This window comes from Stegodyphus dumicola, chromosome 2, assembly GCF_044657685.1.
Source record: "Stegodyphus dumicola isolate Sdum_Otavi_A_Nest chromosome 2, ASM4465768v1".
NCBI lineage: Eukaryota > Metazoa > Arthropoda > Arachnida > Araneae > Eresidae > Stegodyphus > Stegodyphus dumicola.
In genome coordinates, this window is record NC_140769.1 from 284,228,684 (window position 1) to 284,249,292 (window position 20,609).

Sequence of the window (20,609 nt, forward strand, 5' to 3'; positions counted from 1 at the left end):
ACATGGATACCGAGTATTTGCAATTCTTAAAAACGCGTCAAGCAGTGGGTGATTCTGCACTTTACCCATAATTCTATCGCAGACTTTTCATCATGGGCAATTCCCAAATTATTAAATCCATAGGTTATCAAAAAAGGAATTAAAAATTAAACTAGTATTTCAATGGCGTGTTAAGAAATATAGAACTTTATAAACTTATGCAATCTGAAATCCGCGCGTAAGCTAGATTTGGCACGCTGTTAAATGGGCGTGTTTGCTAGATTTGGCGCTTTCGCGCATACATTTTCGCTGGAATTTTTTTACGGCCCTCAAAACCGAATAGTACCTAATATTGTAATTATTCATGAATAATATTAATTATTCATGAATAATTACAATATTGGGTACTTTTCTGTTAGCCGGTCGCAAGAGGAAAATCGCCAAATAATTCAAACTTGCGCCAACTTGCGTACAAAGCTGTCGGGAATCATTCACCATCATTTACCAGTTTTCATTTACAACAAGCAATATCTACTTTCACTAATACGCAAATTTGGTGTTCACAGTTGTTGAAAATTTGGGACTTATCACGAAGGGAAGAGGAAGCCGTTTTATTTTTTCCAAAAAAGAAGGATATTGGCAACAAATTCAACATGTAATCAAAATCATGAAATGAAACTTCATTTTTTCTGAAGAAGTTCGATGGGTTGCAATGTTTCTACCTGCATCAGTACGCAGAGCATTCGTAAAGATATGTGGTTCAAAACATCCAGATTAAGTTTTCTAACATCTTTAAGGCTTATTACGTTTTGAGTCAAGAAATGACATCAGTCAAATGGTGTGAAGAACAACTTGTTTGCCAAACGAAAGAGCAGTGCTGGTCGAATTCTTCCGGAACAGTGGATATTTGGTTGTTATTAGTCCAAAGGGGGCTTTGTCCCTGAAGAACTATTGTTTTCGTCTTGCGGTTATAAATAGCGTATCACTTTTCAAACTGTGATCAATTTCAAACAATTTTTCACAATATGATCGCCCTGTATTCTATTTGAAGAAATTAAATAAGGAAGAATCTGCATCAATGTATGTATGTTTCTCGCATTGTGTTAAAAGAACGGTACCTAGAGCCATCCAGTTTTGAATGACGTAATCCTACTACGAATATGGGCTTCTGGAAGCCCAAATTTGACATTAGGAATTTGTTTTATTAGCGATTTCATATTTTGTGAAACTTTAACGAATTTTTAATTAACAAACTCAAAGATTTAAAAGCGAACAACGGTTAACACTCTAGGGGGGGGACATTTTTCATCTCCAGCGTGCGGAACTGTGCATCGGAAATTCTACAGATAGGCTCATTTTAAAATTATTTTGCGACATTACTGTTGAAATGAATTTTATGGTTTAAGTGCAAAAAACATGATATCTAATAAATAAAAGTAACATACGTTAAAATAAATACATACATAAAAGTAACATACGTTAAAATAAAGTCCAAAGGGGCGTTAAAAAACGCCTCTTTGGACGCAATTTAAAATCTGAAACATTTCAGGTTTTTCATTGCACCACTAAATTCGAAGAGGCATCTCTGCAGGTGACAGGTGAGAGAGAATCCGTACACCCAGCCGGCTTACTAGGGAGGAATCTCTACAGCATTTCAACGTCAATCACAGGTATAATTTCGTCGACCCCGACACTGCTATAAATACGCAGAAGTTCGAAGGCAGTGCCAAATGGAGAAATAAAACGCATCGGGTCATATGCCGTCAGCAAAATTCGTACATCGCCGAATTTTTGGTGGAGAAGAGGAGTTGAGAATTCATTTGAGGAAGGCACACCAGCAGCCGAGCGGTAAAATCAGTGAATACTGGTAGTTCGGTTCGAGTTTCGAATACCGCGAACGGTCTGGCTACATGAGCGCTTTCGTGGTTTTCCCCATGTGTAACGTGTATGCAAGCCAATTTCTTTTGAAACGTCCTTCACGAGATACCCATCCCCTTAGGCAGATAGCCCTTGTGTGCTTTGCCGTTGTGTGCTCAATAAACCAAGCCTAACCATCTGAGTAAATTCTCAAGGACATTTTCATACTTTGGAAGAATCGAATAATGGAATAAATATAAAAGTTTCCTCTTTCTATATTCATGAAAATAAATACTTTTTCTTGTATAATGATGAACATTTTCGGCTTTGTTTTGGATAATGGCCATTTTGTTCTTGTCACGTGTGCAAGTAGTCTTAACATCGCCCAAAAAAAAAATAAATAAATAAATAAATAAATAAATAAAATAAAATAAAATAAAATTAGGGTATTTGGGCCAGTAAAGTTATCGTAAAGCCCCCAATATCGTGTGAGCAATATTTTATTCCCACTGACTTGAAATAACCTTTTCTAAAACATCTAAGAAGTTTGCTTTTCCAAAGGTCTTAGAAGTTATTCTTATAGTCTATAAAATAATAGTTTGCATCAGTTTTACAAACAGATACTGTTTCAAGAAATTGTATTCTCTCTAGGCTTCGCTTTTTTAGAATTTTTCTTAAAAAAAAAAAAAAAAAAAAAAATCTGGAAGATTTCAGATTTTACATTACGCCCAAAGGGGCGTTTTTTTTAAGGTTTGTTTGTTATTATATTTATTAAATATCATGTCCTTCGCTCTTAAAATTCAGTTCAACAGCAATATCGCAAAAGAATTTTAAACTGAGCATATCTCTATAATTTCTGAAACGCACTCTCGCTGGAGACAAAAATGTTCTTTTTTACAGTGTTGCCATTGCTTGCTTTGAAATCGTAGCGTTTATTAATTAATAATCCGTTAAAGTTTTACAAAATATGAAATAGATAATAAAACAAATTCCAAACTTGGGCTTCCAGATGCCCATATTCGGGTGGAAATGTACGTTATTCAAAATTGAATGGCTCTAGGTACCGTTGTTTTGTCACAGTGAGAGAAAACATGCATACATTTATGCAGATTATTCATAATTTTTAATTCTTCTTAATTTTTTAATACAATACAGGGCTGTAATATTTGGTGCCAACAGTTTGAAAAGTGAATGGACATTTACCGTGAGCCAACGCAAAATGCCAGAACGAAATTAACAGCCCTTCTGGGGTAACGTTCTTTGGGCTAAATAGATGCAAGTGTTGATCATTAATTGGGATTTCAATATTGAATAAAATTTATTTACTGGTATTTATGTCCTCTGAATTTTTGTTTTAATCTTCTGTTTTGAGATTGAAAAATTAACCATTTCTTTCTTCAGAACCTTCTGGCTTGCTGGTGAAAAAAAAACTGCGTTAAAGTTCAGATAACCATTTTTGTGTTTTATGTTAATTAAATAATCACGTCTTGAGAAGAAAATTCTTCTTCGCAGATAACTCTTCTCGGAATGAAATAAGTAAGTGACGCCCTGTGATACGTTAATGAAGAAAAAATAGATTGCAAGAGAAAAATCATGACTCGATGAGGCATGTTTTGGAGAGTGAGGATGAAATAAAATTCACAAATTAAAATTGGCGGATTTTGTTGAATACGGAGGCTGAAAATAAATTTAATTTTCTAAATGAAAGAATTGTTTGATGCCGTTTTAGCAGGAAAAAAATTGAAAGCTTAGAAGACATCAACAGAGGTTACAAATGAGATTTAAACATATCTTTTTTTTTCCATAGGAATTTTATATTATACAATGCAAGGTTCTAAATTCGTCATTTTATTAGAGTTAGAAAATTATGCACTATTCTAAACTCATCGTGAAAACCGAAAACGTGAAGAATCTATTAATTACACTTTATTAAGGTACAGAGAGAACAAATTTAATTCTAATCCGAAAAGGCTTTTAAGCTTTTAAAACCCCACCAGTAGCCAAATGGTTAAGTCCACCGAATTCTGGTAGTTTGATCTGTTCAGAGTTCGATCTTAAGTAAATGGGTTGGTTTTCGCGGTTTTCCCGTGTGCAAAGTGAGCACTAGCCAGTTTCGCTCCGAAATTCCTCCAAGAAAGCATCCTTCCTCTAAACTGGATAGCCCTTTTGGCTTTGCCGTATTGAAATAACCTAACCTGATCCTAACCTCAGAAGCACCAAATCTGAAATATCTTGTATTAACAGAAAAATATTACTTATTAAAATTTTAATTAGAAAAAGTCAATTCTTGTTAGAAATAAAAGCCAAATAACTCAAATTACTGGGTTGTTCGAAAAATAATTTCTTTTTTTCCCAACAAAGAGCAGGGGCCCACCTGCGGTCGAGCGGTAAAGTGGCTGAACACTGGTAGTTCGGTCCGAGGTTCGAATCCCGCGAACGGGCTGGCGCATGGGTGTTTTCGTGGTTTTCCCCATGTGTAACGTGTATACGAGCCAGTTCTCCTTAGAAAGTCCTCCACGAAGGCATCCCTCCCCTTAGGCAGATAGCCCTAGTGTGCTTTGCCATAAATAAATAACCACCCAACAAAGAGCTTAATTGTATTTTTCATAGCCAACTTTACACTTAAGCCGCATGGACATTATATATTTTGACAGCTGATATTGTAGAGTTATTAGGAAATTTCGAAGCAGGAGACTTAAAAAATAAGCAATCCCTCGTCAGGACTCGAACCTTGGACCTCTCGAATATGCGCCGAATGTTTGTGGAAAATTTCGATTGATTTGCAGTAGTTTTTGGTTGGTGTCTTTTCAAATGTGGAACGTAAAAAGCAACATTTTCGGCATATTTTACATTTGTGGAATCGGAAAAGTAAAAATGCTGTTCAATCAAGAAACAAAGTTGTTCGATCCGGCAATTTTGATCTTGAAGATGCACTACTTTCTGGAAGGTCAGCTGAAGGTCAAGGAACACGAGGAACCCATATGTTGAACTTTGAGATTAAACCTAGGCGTTTCAAATGACCATGAACGGTCGAATTAAGTAAATTTAATCCCTAAGCGATCTCACGAGTCGTTATTCGCGGATTTGCATCAATTAATGCCTTTATTGTGTCTTCGTCAGCTTCAACTGCTCTCCCAGAACGTGGTGCATCTACAAGATCAAAACTGCTGGATCGAAATTTCGCAAGCCAGTTTTGGCACTGCCGTTCTGTCAATACATCTTCTGCATACACATCGGATAGTTTTTTTTCTTGCTTGAACAGCATTTTTTACCTTTTCGATAGTAAAAAAGTAAAATATTCCAGAAATGCTACTTTTCACTTTCCGTATTTGTGTGTATGTGATTATGGCAAAGCCTCGAGAGCTATCTGCCTAAGGGGAGGGATGCCTTCGTGGAGGGCTTTCTAAGGGAAACTGGCTCGTATACACGTTACACATGGGGAACCCCACGAAAACGCCCATGGAGCCAGCCCGTTCGCAGGATTCGAACCCCCGACCGAACTACCAGTGTTCAGCGACTTTACCGATCGGCCGCTGGTGGGCGCATTCCGTATTTGAAAGAGCACCAACCAAAAACTACTGAACAGTACGCGTTTTCACAAACAAACCTTCCTTATATCAGTTATCAAAATATATAATGATTATGCGGCTTAAGGGTGATGTTGGCTGGGAGCAAATACAATTAAGCCCTCTGCCTGGAAAAAACGAAATTAATTCTCGAACAACCCAATAGAAAAAGAAAAAGCTATGGGCCTTCTGTGTAAGAAGAAGTTAAGATGAGTGGTATATACCTCGATAACATAATTTTAAAGCGTTCATCTGTAATAGTAGAAATTACATTATAATACCATTCAAAGTAAAAACATGCATGTCCTGAATGGAAAAATATATTCCTTGTCTTGGATATTGGTAAATTAAATTAGAATGCTTAAGCATCCACAGCGGTGTAAAGGATAAAATCATAGTATACGGTAGATAGATTGAAACAAGCGCAAGGGGCACCAAAACATCGCCAAACAATGTAGAAAACGCTTGCAAAATATCGAATACTAGAAAAGAACGCTTTGTCTCCGTGCGCCACTCCATCGACATCGAATAAGCTCGTCTTAGTGCCTTGTCCGCTCAGTCAGAGCTCGTCATTGGAACTGGGGGGGGAGCAAACCCCCGAGGACTAGGTCGATCTCCGATCTAGCTCCACAACAGCCGAAGGAACGGACACGACAGCCCGAACCAATCTCCGAATAAACGGGGGCTCTAGTCCTGTGAAGTCAAATTAGGTGCCCCCGTAGTTGAAATTGCCTAAGTACAGATCCTAGCCAGTATTTCCCAGGAATTCTCCTGAGTTAACCCGCGGGGGGAAGAATGTACCGAAAGACAGCCAGAAAAAGGTACATAGGGCACTAAAACTGGTATCGCCCCACTGCACTAGCCGTCTATGGAAAGGCACCCTCACGGGGCACACTAACGCCATGCTCGGGAATTCTCCTGAGTTAACCCGCGGGGTAAAGAATGTACCGAAAGACAGCCAGAAAAAGGTACATAGGGCACCAAAACTGGTATCGCTCCACTGCACTAACCATCTATGGAAAGGCACCCTCACGGGGCACACTAACGCCATTCTCGGGCATTTATTTACATTGCAGTATTTATAATAGTTACATATAAATGGTGCATAATTTGCATTACAGACGATATTGACATAAGATATACTTTACACGGGTACTTTGCAGTTGCATGGCTAAATACAATTGACAGGTATATATATACAAGTTAATATAAAGGTTAAGTTATTGACAGGTATATATATACATATTTCTTTTTTTTTGGTATGAAGCTTTGGTGGGGGGGGGAGGGATGTAGTACGTGGTTTGTTGTTTGTTTGGTTTTCTGTTACACGGTGCGTAGTATAAGTTCATTCATAGTACAATTCGTAGTACATCACACAGTTTTGAATTTATTTCATGGTACATAGTGTTGAGTGCTTAGTACTAGTGTATCTGTCATACATTACGAAGTCAATTCGTTGTTTGAATGGGTATGAGAAAAGTCACGGTTGTCTCAGTAAATGGAGATATCTATGTGTGTTTGCTAAAAACATCCCTGTATAGTATAAAAATTTGAAATTTATAAAGGCATTCCCTGCGTGCAACAATAAGTGGACACTCTTGTTGTTGCATTTTCTAAACTTCGAGAATTATTTTGAGTTGCTTGTTATGGATGACACAGGTCCAGTCTTTGGCAGTGTAAGAAGTATATGGTATCCATTCTGCAGCCTAGTATACGGTACGAGTTTGGCGGGATTTTGAAAATTGCTGCCGACACTAAATTTGCGTTTGCCACCAAATGTTTGGCAACGGCAAAATAAAGCATCGCCATAAGTTTGCGTAGCCAAAAACCTAAATGCAAAATGATAAATCCGTAACCATAAATTGAGAGACAAGAACAAAAGCAGGCATTTAGAAATTGAAAATAATTTTAAATTTTTTTTTAAATTTCCAATGGCTAGGAAAAGATTACAAAGAACAAAAATCTTACAAACAGAGGCTACAAACATTAGAACTACGAACAGAAAGAACGAAATCATTGTCTAAGGAACGCTGTTGCCTCCCAGTATCTCGACTCCTCCGCGACACCACGAAGCGCCTCACATCGAAGCTGGACAGGACAGGAACAAGCACAGGTGGCACCACGCCATCGCTATTGACAAAAATTGTATAGCCCCCATGCACTACCTCTCTAGCGTAGCGCTCCTTCCACAGGGGACCTGATTACGGTAAACATAGGACATAGCACTAACAACATATAGGACGTACCACTAACAATATATAGGACATAGCACAACATACTGTTACAACATACTTCGACACATAGGACATAGCACTAACAACATATAAGACATAGCACAACATACTGTTACAACATACTTCAACGCATAGGACATAGCATTATCAAACTATTACAGATTATTTACAGTGCAAGAAGTTATATGTTCATTTTAGAGCTTGTTGGTTTTGGCATATGCTTTATGATACCTATATTTGAATTATGTATTGAATGTTGTAGTGTGGTAATTAGGTAGGTAGTGTTGCATTTGGTCCAAGTTCAATGTTCAGAGATTAGCGGTCCATGGGTGCACTACTTTAATATGTAGTACTTTGATGAATTATTGCATTTGATGCACTGGTCAGCTGTGACAGTTCGCATGTGAAATTGGTACGTTCTACCTAGTGTAGATTCTGCTACCTGTTTAAGGTGGTGTTTGACGAATTGAAGGCACACCTGTGACGATATACTTTCTCTTGTGGAGTATGTGAACACTTTACCAGTGACACAATGCCATAGTACCAGTGAATGCAGGCACAGGTACAATATAAATTGGTAACTCGCATTTTAGGTAGTCCTTTTGGAGGACAGTTATGAGATATAGTCTTTGAGATCACGTTGCCGTTAGGTGGTTTGTGCTTGTTTCTCATTCTGGAGAGCATAGCTCGAGTCCATATTGGTGTAGTGTGTCTATTAACTTTGGAAAGTTATCATACACATGTCTCCGCTTGATTAGAAACCTTAGGAATTCTATTCCGAGGCTCGTGGGATGACACGCATGGTAAGTTGTAGTGAGGGGCTATTGTAGGATGCAGGTGGTTCCTGTTCGTCTCTTCTCCAGAATTACAAAATGGTCAAATAGGATTGCTTAAAATGCCTATGCGGTGCAGGTGGGCGGCAAGGGAATCATGTCCTGTAGACAGACGGAAAGCCACATCTGCATTGTGACTTGGACTATCGGGTATAAGAGAAGGACTTATTCTTTTTTTTAAGGCTGTGCGAAGCTGAAGATCTCGTAAGATATTAGACATAAATAACATTTTTTAAAACAGTTTAATCCTCCAATCAGAAATGGCTGTATTAGGATGTATAAAGTAGGCTGGCACCTCTTTTTGCACGTATGTCCGGCTGTTCATTGCCAGAATGGCCAACAACCCACTGGAAAAGCATTTGATTTTTAACATGCTTCGTAACAAATATGAAACAAAACTTACATCATAACGTCCCTGAATATCCCACTAACATCCTAAACACTTCCCATTATATCCTAAAACATCCTATCTATGTCCCATCGACAGCGTATGGGATGTTATTAGGATTTAAAGTCCTACTTACTACATCCTCAGGACATCCCGTAATATCCCAGTTTCTTCCTAAACTCATCCTCCTGAGTGCTTAATGTCACATCCCAGTATATCCTTAGGACATCCTATCTAGGTCCCACCGACAGCGTATGGGATGTTATCAGGATTTGGCCTCCCGAATTTTGCCAAATCTCGTATGTGCCGCATACTAAGATTAAACCGCGTAAAAGTATAGTTGAAAGAGCACTTTCGAAGTGAATGGGTTATTCACGTACAAAGTTATTAATCCGAACATACAACAATTCCGTAACAATGACCTTGAACATTTGAAGTACAATCCTCCTTCCCACTATCTCTTCTTATCCACATAAACTAATCTAGATCCTACAGATGAACCTGGAGAATTCTCCCACAGGCGTGAAGTAATACCAGCACAGAAGTGTGAAAAAAACCCTTTATTATTTTTAACTATGAACAGAAAAGGCACGTACTTTGTGCTTTACAATAACACCCACAACTTGCGGTGGAACTTAAATGTTATAACATAAATCAATTCAAGTCTAAATAGAATAGTGCTGGATTAGCACGTTAAGTCAAGGCTAACTTAGGTTGACTCAAAAAACCTCACACGCGTGAAAATGGCTCGATATGGCCAAAGAACGTTTTAGCGTAAAAACAAGATCAGAAACGAAATGTGCCGCTGGCTAGCGAAAACATGCTCTGAATCAACTCCAAGATTCACCCCCTTTAAATACTCACTTCACGCCGTCAAATTTATATTCTGGCGAGGAAATGCGAGAGGAAGTTGAGGAGTTCAGGAAAGATTAAAAAAATTAAATGAAAGGTCGGTTAAATGAGGAAAACCCTACAATATAACTTTCACATGTACGAATTGGATTGGATTGGATTGGATTATTCAATTATGGCAAAGCACACGAGGGCTATCTGCCTAAAGGGAGGGATGCTTTCGTGAAGGACTTTCTAAGGGAAACTGGCTTGTATACACGTTACACATGGGGAAAACCACGAAAACGCCCAAGCAGCCAGCCCGTTTGCGGGATTCGAATCTCAGACCAAACTACCAGTGTTCAGCGTCTTTACCGCTCGGCCGTTGGTGGGCTACATGTACGAAACCATGAGGTTAATAGTTAGATGTATTACTGCATTGATTAGAGAATTTTTTTATTTGGAATTATTTAATTTACGATTTCGGCAAATTGTGTCTCCCTACTAATTAAGGTTAAATATATCCACTTGGAGATGTGAACCATGCAAATATAATGCTATATAATAAAATCAATTTTTCTTTTAATGTGATGAAATAATTACCTTGATGTTGCGAAGCTCCTAAAGTAATGTATGCACTTATTGCTACTCCTGAAGCTACTACGGAGATCCATGATATCATCCTCAGAATAGCTCTCAGCGTGTCGTCATACACAGGAAGTGCTCTCTTCCAAATGTAGTAGATGTTCACACGCATAACGACTGCACATAATATGCCTGTTCAAAGAAAAAAAATCATGCTTTCATCAGTACATATCTCAGTGTGCACTATGAGAATTACATGGAGTTTGGCATTCTTTGTACCTGTATATCATCTTAATTCTTAAAGTACGAAAACAGAAAATTATAAAAATTCAAAATCTGAAAGAGTTCAGATTTTAATGATCACCCAAAAAGGTTTGTTATGGTTTTCTATGCTCTTGCTGAGATCACCGCCGACAAGTCCGTACAGTGTTGCCACTGTTCGCGCTCAAAACGTTGAGTTCGTGAGTTAAAAACCAGCTTGGCAAATAGTCAGAATTAATTTTTTTGTTGACGAATTTCCTAACAAAATTTGTAAAAGAGTATTTTTTTACTTTTAAAAAGAGCCTTTTTTTATGTTTTTACTAAATTGGACGAATTAAAGGACGTATTGTAATCACAAAAAATTAAGGAAATCATATTTCAACGAAAATATCCATTTTGAGAGCTATCGAGTGCAATTTAAGGAAGTTTTTGCGGGACATCTGTACGTAAAGACAGAATAAAGGACTTTTTTATTCCAATCGAATTATAAAACTCATTTAAAATCGATTCAGAAGGGGGGGTTGTGGCGTCTGTACGTACGTATGTATTTCGCATAACTCAAAAACGAGCGGCATCAGAACGTCGGAATTTTGTATCTAGAACTGCTATAACATATAGTTATTTCCCTCCCTTTTCGGTTACAATCGGCCGTACCAAGTGTTGGTTTGTTCCCCTCGAAAAGTCAACTAATTTCCGATCAATGGCAATGATTACTTGCTTTTAATTTAATTACTTGCTTTTGATTTATTTCTTTTTACAATTTAAATTTTTTTATTCATGATTTAATTCAAGTCCCCGTGAAACATTTTTTAACAATTTACATTCAAGTTACTTTAAAACAATTTTCGGAATTGAAATTACTAACTATGGATTCACTCTTTTAAGATAATTCTCCTAAAATTAATCTTAGGAGATAATATAATCAATATTTCTTTAGTAAATAAATTATATATATATATATATATATATACCTACTCTGTTACTCGGCTCAGTGAGTTCAGTTTGCTTATTCTTATATGTTGGTAAATCGTGCATTTTTTGCTGTAAAAATTATTGAATTATATTTTATCTTCCATTTAAGGCTTGTATGCATTTAGTTAATCTGCATGTAATAGTTGTAGAATTATCAACAATTTAAATGCTGTTTAAGTGCGACTAAAGCCATGTATTGACTCAGCATGAAATTGAGTTTCAACGCCTTCAGTGTCTTTTTGCCGAGTGAGACCAAAGGAATCTTTTAGTCTTGTGCACCGAAAAATCTACCTTTTTGCCGCTGGCCGAATGGCATGTTTTTGCGTAGAAACTGTAATTTTAATTGTAAGAATTGTTTTTTTAGTTGTTTTAACTGTATTTGGTGTTTTATGTTTTTCTATATCTTTCAACTGGTAATGAAGATGTTTTGAGTTTTTAATCTATGCCTTGCCGCGAAGTGAGAGCTGAATTAATTGAATGAGAAACATCTCTAATGAAATTGGAGGAAATAAGTTTAGATGAAATGCAGGAAAAAGTGCGTATAAGTTAATATTTCGTACAAGAAAGTCATGTGGTGTACGCGTAAGATTTTTTTCATTTAGAGTTTACTGAAAAAGTTCTAACTGCATCAGTCTTATTAATTTGAATAAAACATTGAAATTCTATTTGAATAGTCAGTGTTTACGTTAATTACATACTTATTAAATATCATTACTTTAATTGGTTTAATTATTTTGCCTCTTTCGTTGTTATTGCAATCGTATAATATTATTATTCGCAACCACTTTATAGAAATGTCATTACCTAAAAACAGTGACCATATTGATGCATTGAAATTGTCGTGTTCCAGGAAATAATAAAATCCGAAAACTCCAACTACTACAAAGGGGAGGCACAAAGCAATTCTTGTCGTAATTATAACGACCTTTTCTTGAGAACTGATGTCCATTACCTTTTGCAGTTCCCTTAAAATCATAAGAAATAACGATTAGTTTTGAATGCATTTACAAATTAAAATAGAAAACGTATTAAGTCTATCAAGAAAAATTATGTATGTTGCTAAATAAATAAGAGAAAATAAAAAATGACAAAAGGGACGACTCCGTTAAAATCTGAAATCTTTCAGATTTTCCTTTTTATTACTCTCTTGTAGAAAGTATTGTAATCGCGACAATTTTCGTGTGTATAATTCAAGGAAAATATCCATTTTGACTACTATCGACTACTAATTTAACGATGCTTTTGCGTGACATCTGTACGTAAGGACAGAATAAAGGACCTTTTTTTCCCAAAAACGGGTTGGAAAAAGGATTTAAAATTGGCTTCAGAAGAGATTTTTTCGTGACGTCTGTACGTACGCACGTATGTATCTCGCATAACTCAAAAACGAGTAAACTCAGTACGTAGAAATTGTATATATAGGACTACTATTACATGTAGTTGTGCACCTTCCTTATTGGTTGCAATCGGCCGCACCAAAATTACATATATATATATACTCGCACTTTTACTCGGCTCCTTGAGCTCATTTTTTTATTCATATATGTTGGTAATTTTTGTCCTTCTTGCTTGAAAAATGAAATCTGAATGTAACAGTTGTAGAATTATAATTAACTGCAGCTAAGACTATTTTTTTAACCATACCATCCATATTTGTTTACATTTCAATAGTGACTTCAATCAGTTTCTGCACCTTCAGTGTCTTTTTGCGGTGCGGGACCAAAAGGAAAATTTTATTTTCTGCACCGAAAAATATGCCTTCTTGCCCGCTGGCCGAATTGCTCGTTTTTGCGTAGAAACTATAATTTTAATTTTTGTAATTGATGTTTTATATTTTTCAATTTTTAATAAAGATATTTTCAGTTTTATGTATTTTTGCCTTGTCCTAGTGAATTTCGAAGAAACAAGTTTAAATGAAATTCAGGAAAAAATGCGTATAATTTAATATTCCGTAAAAGGAAGTTTGGTGGTGAAGACGTCAGATTTTTGCTATTATTACAGAGACTAAAACAGTATCTTAACTTATTTTTAGGAATCGGATTTCTCTCTTAATATTTTCCAATTCTGATCCTGCTTTAATTCCATGACTGATACATATGCCACTTTCATCTCTAAATAGTACCTTTTAGCATCTGTATTTATCTTAATACCTTAAGTAGTTTACCTTCTTCAAAAAATGTAAGAGGGCGATATTAAAACGTTGCATAAAAACAACTACTTCGCTTATCTTTGTAAAAAAAAATGAAACTTGCTATTCGATTTTGGTGATAAAGTTAATTTAATTTATGCGGATGATTAACTGTAATCGAGATGTATCTGCGGATTTTTAAAAATGTGATGCGAAAAACGGTGTAACACGTTATGCTTTAAGCCATAGGACCTCAACGCGTTTAACTAGATCAAATGATTTTGATGAGGAATAATTTGAAATGAAATAAGATATCACTTCATAAAGTATTTATCTCTCCTCTGCACTAAACTTCAGTGCAAAGATGCTACATGTTATCTGACTTTTGGTCTTCATATTAATTCGGCGTGTTATCTAACTTTTATCTGCATATTTAACTGAGATGAGTAATGTTTGTTTTTGAGTTTATAGCTGTTTGGTGTTTGCAAAATGAACTTCCTTTTTTCGTGAGAGATAAAGAAGCACGTGTTTGGGAATAACCGTTTCATTACCACTTGAAGAAGAAACTTCTGGTCTTTAATGTATATTGTTAAAATATGAAAAATTTATTATTATACAAAGTGGTCTTCAAAGTTCATCATCTCATAGTACCCTTAGAACTATAAGGTTAATTTAGAAGTCAAACAACAAAAATGAGCGTTATTTTGCACTTTGGCAGCTGAGGATGATGGTTCGGTAAAACCATCCTCATAGTCCTGTGAAAATTTACAAATATAACGCTGTTTTGGGTTGTTTGACTTCTAAATTAACATTTGTTCGGCGTGTTATTTTTACCTAAGCTATAAGTATTTTCGGTAATTACTCCTGCTCTTAGAAAAATATATCTTTAACCCTTTGCGGCACAGTGTGTCCGGTTTGGACACACCTAAAAATTTCCTTCTGTACGCACAGAAAAATTGAATCAAAAAGGATTTATATGTTATTCTGAACCATCTTTATTTATAGTAGAGGGCAGCTCAACACAAACTAGTCCATATATTTTAGCCATGTTTAGTTTTTAAGACCCTCATTTTTCAAAGAAATCGTCCAGAATATTTTAGGGTATAAAAGGATTGTTTGAAAAGAAAATTCTATCTCAGTTTTTGGCTGTATGCTAATCTCATTCTATATTAGTTTAAATTTTTTACTTTGAAATTTTGCCTAAAATCAAAAGGCGAACTCTAGGTGTGCCCAAACCGGGTTCACCGATCATCTAGGACAACTGAGAGTCTGTATTCTTTGTTTCTCCGCATCTCATCGGTCAGTTCATTGACAACAATGCTCGTTTCAGCTCTTTTTCCGAAGCTCTATTCAATCAGTGTGCCTACTTTGGGCACACCCACAGAATTTAAACGATAAGTGCTATCTTCACAAAATTTTACTTGTGTACTCCTCTAGGCCTAATTAGACTGCCTACCTTTTTTTTTTTTTTTTAAATCAAAACTTCGACTTTAAAAAGGAGCGTGCCGGAAAGAGTTAATGCGGTGGAGAATACATGGATCTTCTAAAATTTGTCGGTATATATGAATGATCTTCAGACTTTTTCAACATAAGGAACCTTTAGAAATGTACGGTTGTTTGGGGAAACCTGTCCTATCTTTAGAAAAACATTAGATTTTCAATGATGTGAAGAAAGTAGGGATATTCTAAAATTTTCATATATCAATAGTCTTCAAACATTGTCAGCATAAGAAACTATTAGAATATCGAAGATTTTTTTTTCGAAGCCCCTTGTACCCTCAGAACTTAAATGCTGTGAAGAAAACGCGGATATTCTATAATTTGTCTGTATATATCAGTTGTCTTTCAAGCATTGACAATTCAAGAAACCTTCAAGAATTCCGAGGTTCCTTTCGAGGAATACTTTATGCCCTTATAAAAATATATCTTAAAAAAATCGTTAAATAAGGTAATAAAATAAGGTATAATAAAAATTTTTAAAAAATTGAAAGCTTTCAGATTTTACATTACGCCCAAAGCGTCGTTTCATTAACGTTTTGTGTGTTATTTCTATTTATTAAATATCATGTTCTTCGGACTTAAACTATAAAATTCAATACAACAGCAATATCGCAAAATAATTTTAAAGTGAGCATATCTTTAGAATTTCCGTTACACAGACTCGCGCGCTGGAGATAATTTTTTTTCCCCCGTACAGTGTTGCCAATGTTCGCTTTGAAATCGTGAAGTTTCTTAATCAAGAACTCATAAATGCTGTATAGGGCGTGAAATGGCTAATAAAACAAATTCGAGCTCACAGATATTCCTATTCGAATGGAGGACTACGTTATTCAAAATTCGATGGCTCTAGATACCCTTGTTTTATCACGATGCGAGTGATTATTTTTAAGTTATATAAAAATATAATAAGTTTAAAATGAGCAACTATAAAGCCTCTCCTCTACAAATTTTTAAAAAATACATGTCGTAATAATATGTGGATGACAAAAAAATTATTTTATTTAAAACATTTTGGCGTTTGGAACATAAAATAAAAGTAGCGAATACTCTATCAGGGGTATCGAAAGACGTGTACAATTTTAAAGGTACCGTAAGGTATTTTTTATTCTTTAAGCATAACATTTTTGCTAAAAATCCATATTTTTGTAGTTCAACTGCTTAGAATTTTATAAAACAAATTCATAATCAAAATCGCTGTTGTTAGTTATCGAAAAATAACCGAGATTTGGTTTTTGCGTAACTGTCAATAAACTATACAAATTGCTATTATCCATCACACAATAAATGTTTCTTTTATGCAGAAATGTTCCGTTTTTCGATTTGTATGGTACTGTCGTGTTTCGAAATACTATCGAAGCGCTGTCAAAAGAGCTTCTGAATGTAAACAAAAAGCATTTAACTCTTAGTGCCGTGCTGGCCACTCCTTCCTTTTTTACATCCATGGTAGCCAAAGGGGGGGTAAGGGAGAATATTTATCTCCGGGGGAACATCTAGGGAGCACCGAATTGATGTTACGAATTTTTAGACTGAAATGTTTTCCATTCTTGGCAAACAAGACGGGCACAAGATCTTGAATTATCCCCGGGCTCTGAAAACTCTAGCTACTCGGTGTAAAGCAACGTCGTAAGCCATCTTGATGGATATATTGGTTATTACTACTGGCTGCTGTATCATTCATTGGGCTGGGGTTCGATTCTCAGAGATGGCATGTACTGTAAATGTGTAGTGTCTGTGCGGCATGGGGGCACTCAAATTACAATTTCGAGCTCGTCTCGAAGGATCCGGCGATAGAAGATGGGTGTGAGACCTTTGTACCCGTCCATTGGGCGCTTACCATCAAAACGGAGATGGAGCTGATCAAATCGTTGTGTCACCTATTTATGGTGCTCAAGACTCATGACAATGACAGACGTAATCTTGCGCTCTTTGCCGTGAGAAAATTCGTGGTCTTGTTCTAATTAGCGTCAGACGATTGAGATAAGTCACAACACACATACGCACTAACGAAGCATAATAAGAGTAACACAGTAACAAATAACAGTAACGAAAATAAATCACTATTAGCAAATTGATTTTGATGATCGCATGATTTTGCAATTTTATGTGTGCGTGTCAATTGCATGTTTGATATAATAGTGTGTGAAGCATAATTTGTGACACATCCAATCATGTCGTATGTCGCTATTTACATTACTGTACTGTACCCCTTGCAAACTTTAAAGCCATTGAAAATAAATCACTATTAGCAGATTGATTTTGATGATCACATGGTTTTGCATTTTTATGTGTGCGTTTCAATTGCATGTTTGATATAATATTATCAGGACTTGTATTCCTCTTTACTTGCTTTGGAAACATGAACTGTCCTGGCTCGGGGAGCTTACTGAAGCTATGTTCAATAATTTATGAAGTAGACAATACACACAGGAAGTGTATACGAAACCCTTTATTTTTCTATCTTTACAGAGATTTCCGGACTTCGGAATACAGAGACCAACCACTTGTGGTCTGAACGTAAGAATATAAAACTACTAACTAAACTCTAACTAAAACTAACTTTGGATTAATATACAAGTGCCTAACTTTAAGATTGGCCGTTATTTAACAAAAATCCGTATGTAGTACAGAGAGCTGCTAAAACTACGATACGTTTGAAATTATCAAGAGGACTAAACCTCTGGCCTTGAAGGCAACCAGCAACCGAGTAAAACTACTATGGCAAGCGGCCTGCTTCTAATAACTCCTTCCTTTCTCTTGCTTGGCAAAAAGCCACAACTTAAGTACTTGGCGTTAGCAAGACAAATTTGCATAAATAAGTTAAAGCTTTTAATTCTGGCCGGAAGTAGAAAATAAGAAGTGATAGTAAAGATTTAAAATAAAATAAACGTTAGTAAAACTTGGGATCCTTACAATGTAATGAAAATTTCGTACCACTTAGTTGGTAAGTTTTGTGACACGTGTTAGAAAACATGTCGTTATTAACATTAATGTAATTTACCGCTGCAAACTTCAGAGCGAATGAAAATAAATCACTATTAGCAGATATCAAATGTCGCATCAAATTCGAAACTATGTAATATGAATGTTAGATATGTTGAAATTCAGTTTTCCAATCAATTTATTCAATAATAGCTGTCGAAACTGTACTTGGAATTGCACATACTATTAATTCGAATCCTATACAATTTTTCCACTTGCAGTCGCCATTTCCAAAACGGAACCATTTTGCTGTAAAATATTTTAGCAGATTAAATTCTTCTGCTGTATTGAATAATAATATTGCCAATGAGGCAGAAATTCGTATTAGAAGCCATGATAGAGGGAATCACGAAATTGGTACATGGAGGAATATGCGAACCGAAACATTATAATCCACCGTTATAGATAACTGCAGTTACAGGGAGGCGCACGTAATCAGGTTGGCCTTTAATTCACATCAGAAGACAATCCTCCTTCCGCTGGAGGCTTCATTTGCTTAATTATATGTATTGTCATAGGTATATAGAAGCTAATTTTAACGCAATAATTCCAGCGGTAATCAGAGAACAAATCATTTCAGTTAACCCTAACTCGAGTGCTAGAGTTAAATATACACCTGCTGCAGACGAAGGCAACCATTTTTTTTTGCATGAGGGTCAAAATCGACCAAAATGTATGCATTAAGATAACGATCGCGTCAGAGGAGTTTTCATTTTAAAACAGTTTTAGCCCAAAGGGTGTTAGCCCAAAAGGGCTATTAAATTCGTTTTGGCATTTTGCGTTGATTGACTTTCTGCGTTGATTCACTTTTCAAACTGTTGCCACCAAATATTACAGGCCTGAATTATATTTAAAGAAATTAAATAATGTAGAATCTGAATAAATGTATGTATGTTTTTTCGCACTGTGAAAAAACAACGTTACATAGAGACATCCAATTCTGAATAACGTAGTCCTCCATTCGAATACGGGCATCTAAAAGCCCAAATTTCGAACTTGTTTATGGTCTATTTCATATTTTGCAACACTTTAACGAATTTTTGATTTACAAACGCAACGATTTTAAAGTCAACAATGGCAACACTATGTAGAGATGTCAGGTTATTTTTTGGAAGCAGGCAAGATGTAAAATGAGCAATTACCTTCGCCGGGGATCGAACCACGGACCTCGGGAATACCGGCCCAGCGTGCAGAACCACTACACCACGAAGGCACGCTAGGAAGGCGGGAGAAATACCTTATAATGTAATGTGGAGAGACATTTCATCGCAACAACGATCTCCGCTGAACGATTAGGACCGTGCCCGCCGAAATCCCTCTTCCTGAATTATTCTGTCCTCTTAAAAAGGATTCCTGATCCCTGTTCTAAACGATGCTTTTCATTAAAAGTAACAGGTAAGTAATTACTCGCTTGGTTGACTGACTATGAGCGGGAGGAATTTTTTTTTAATCAGAAAATTCATTAAAGTTGTCTTTGTTTAGTTTTCATCTTTTTTCTATTCATGTTTTTCGCAGTAACATTAGACTGCATCTGGAATTTGCTTTTCATGTTTTTTGAAGAGATCATTGTTTTGATGCATTTTTCCGAGAAGCAGATATCATTGAGTTGATTTAAGAAATGATTTTTTAGTTAAACTACTTTGACAGTTTCTGATTTATAACTTCCTATTATTCTGTTCAATTATTTCATTTTGGAAACTAATCAAATCGTTGCAATCAGTCAGTTTATTTTTTCAGTCTTCTCTATTTCTTCTATATTATCTACACTCGTGTCTAGACACGGCCGAGCGGTAAAGTCACTTAACACCGATAGTTCTGTCCGGGATTCTAATACCGGCGAACGAGCTGCATGGGCGTTTTCGTGCTTTTTCCCATGTGTAACGATATACGAGCCAGTTCCCTTAGAAAGTCCTCCACGAAGGCATACCTCCTCTTAGGCAGATGGCCCTTTGCTTTGTCATAATCAAAATAAACGAAACTTAGATCCGGGTTGCCTGTTATTTCAACCACTTCGTCAGTTGTCCCAAGGTATCGTACCCGTTGTCGTTTTCGAATATTTTTTGTAACAGCTACGTTTTCCAAATTCCTTGCATGCATTGTTTTTAGACTTCTTTCTGCTATAGTATTCTAAAAATAAATTTGACCATTTCATTTGAAAATAAATTTGACCATTTAAATTCAGGTTTTTTTTCCAAAGCTCCAGTAATTTGCATCACGGTCTTTTACAGATAACTTATGTCTGCAGAGTATTCTACTACTTACAGCAAGCAAATAATAAAATCTGAAAGCTTTCCGATTTTAGGCCCACCAGCGGCCAAGCGGTAAAGTCGCTGAACACTGGTAGTTCTGTCCGAGGTTCGAATGCAGCGAACGGGCTGGCTGCATGGGCGTTTTCGTGGTTTTCCCATGTGTAACATGTATACGAGCCAGTTTCCCTTAAAACGTCCTCGACGAAGGCATCCCTCCCTTAAGGCAGATAGCCCTCGAGTGCTTTGC

The 20,609-nt window shown here is 36.2% G+C and overlaps 2 protein-coding genes across 2 annotated transcripts in view; one reads left to right on the top strand and one right to left on the bottom strand.

Annotated features, from left to right (window-relative positions):
* LOC118184494 (uncharacterized) overlaps positions 1-20,609 on the bottom strand; it is a 71,145-nt gene that overhangs the window by 9,225 nt on the left and 41,311 nt on the right. The window contains exon 4 of the transcript XR_015039910.1: positions 10,292-10,465. The gene's annotated coding sequence lies outside the window, so the exon portion shown is untranslated. The remainder of the gene's footprint in view (positions 1-10,291; positions 10,466-20,609) is intronic.
* Positions 1-20,609, top strand: part of LOC118193431 (thyrotropin-releasing hormone receptor-like) — a 380,180-nt gene that overhangs the window by 4,827 nt on the left and 354,744 nt on the right. The gene's annotated exons all lie outside the window — the stretch shown is intronic.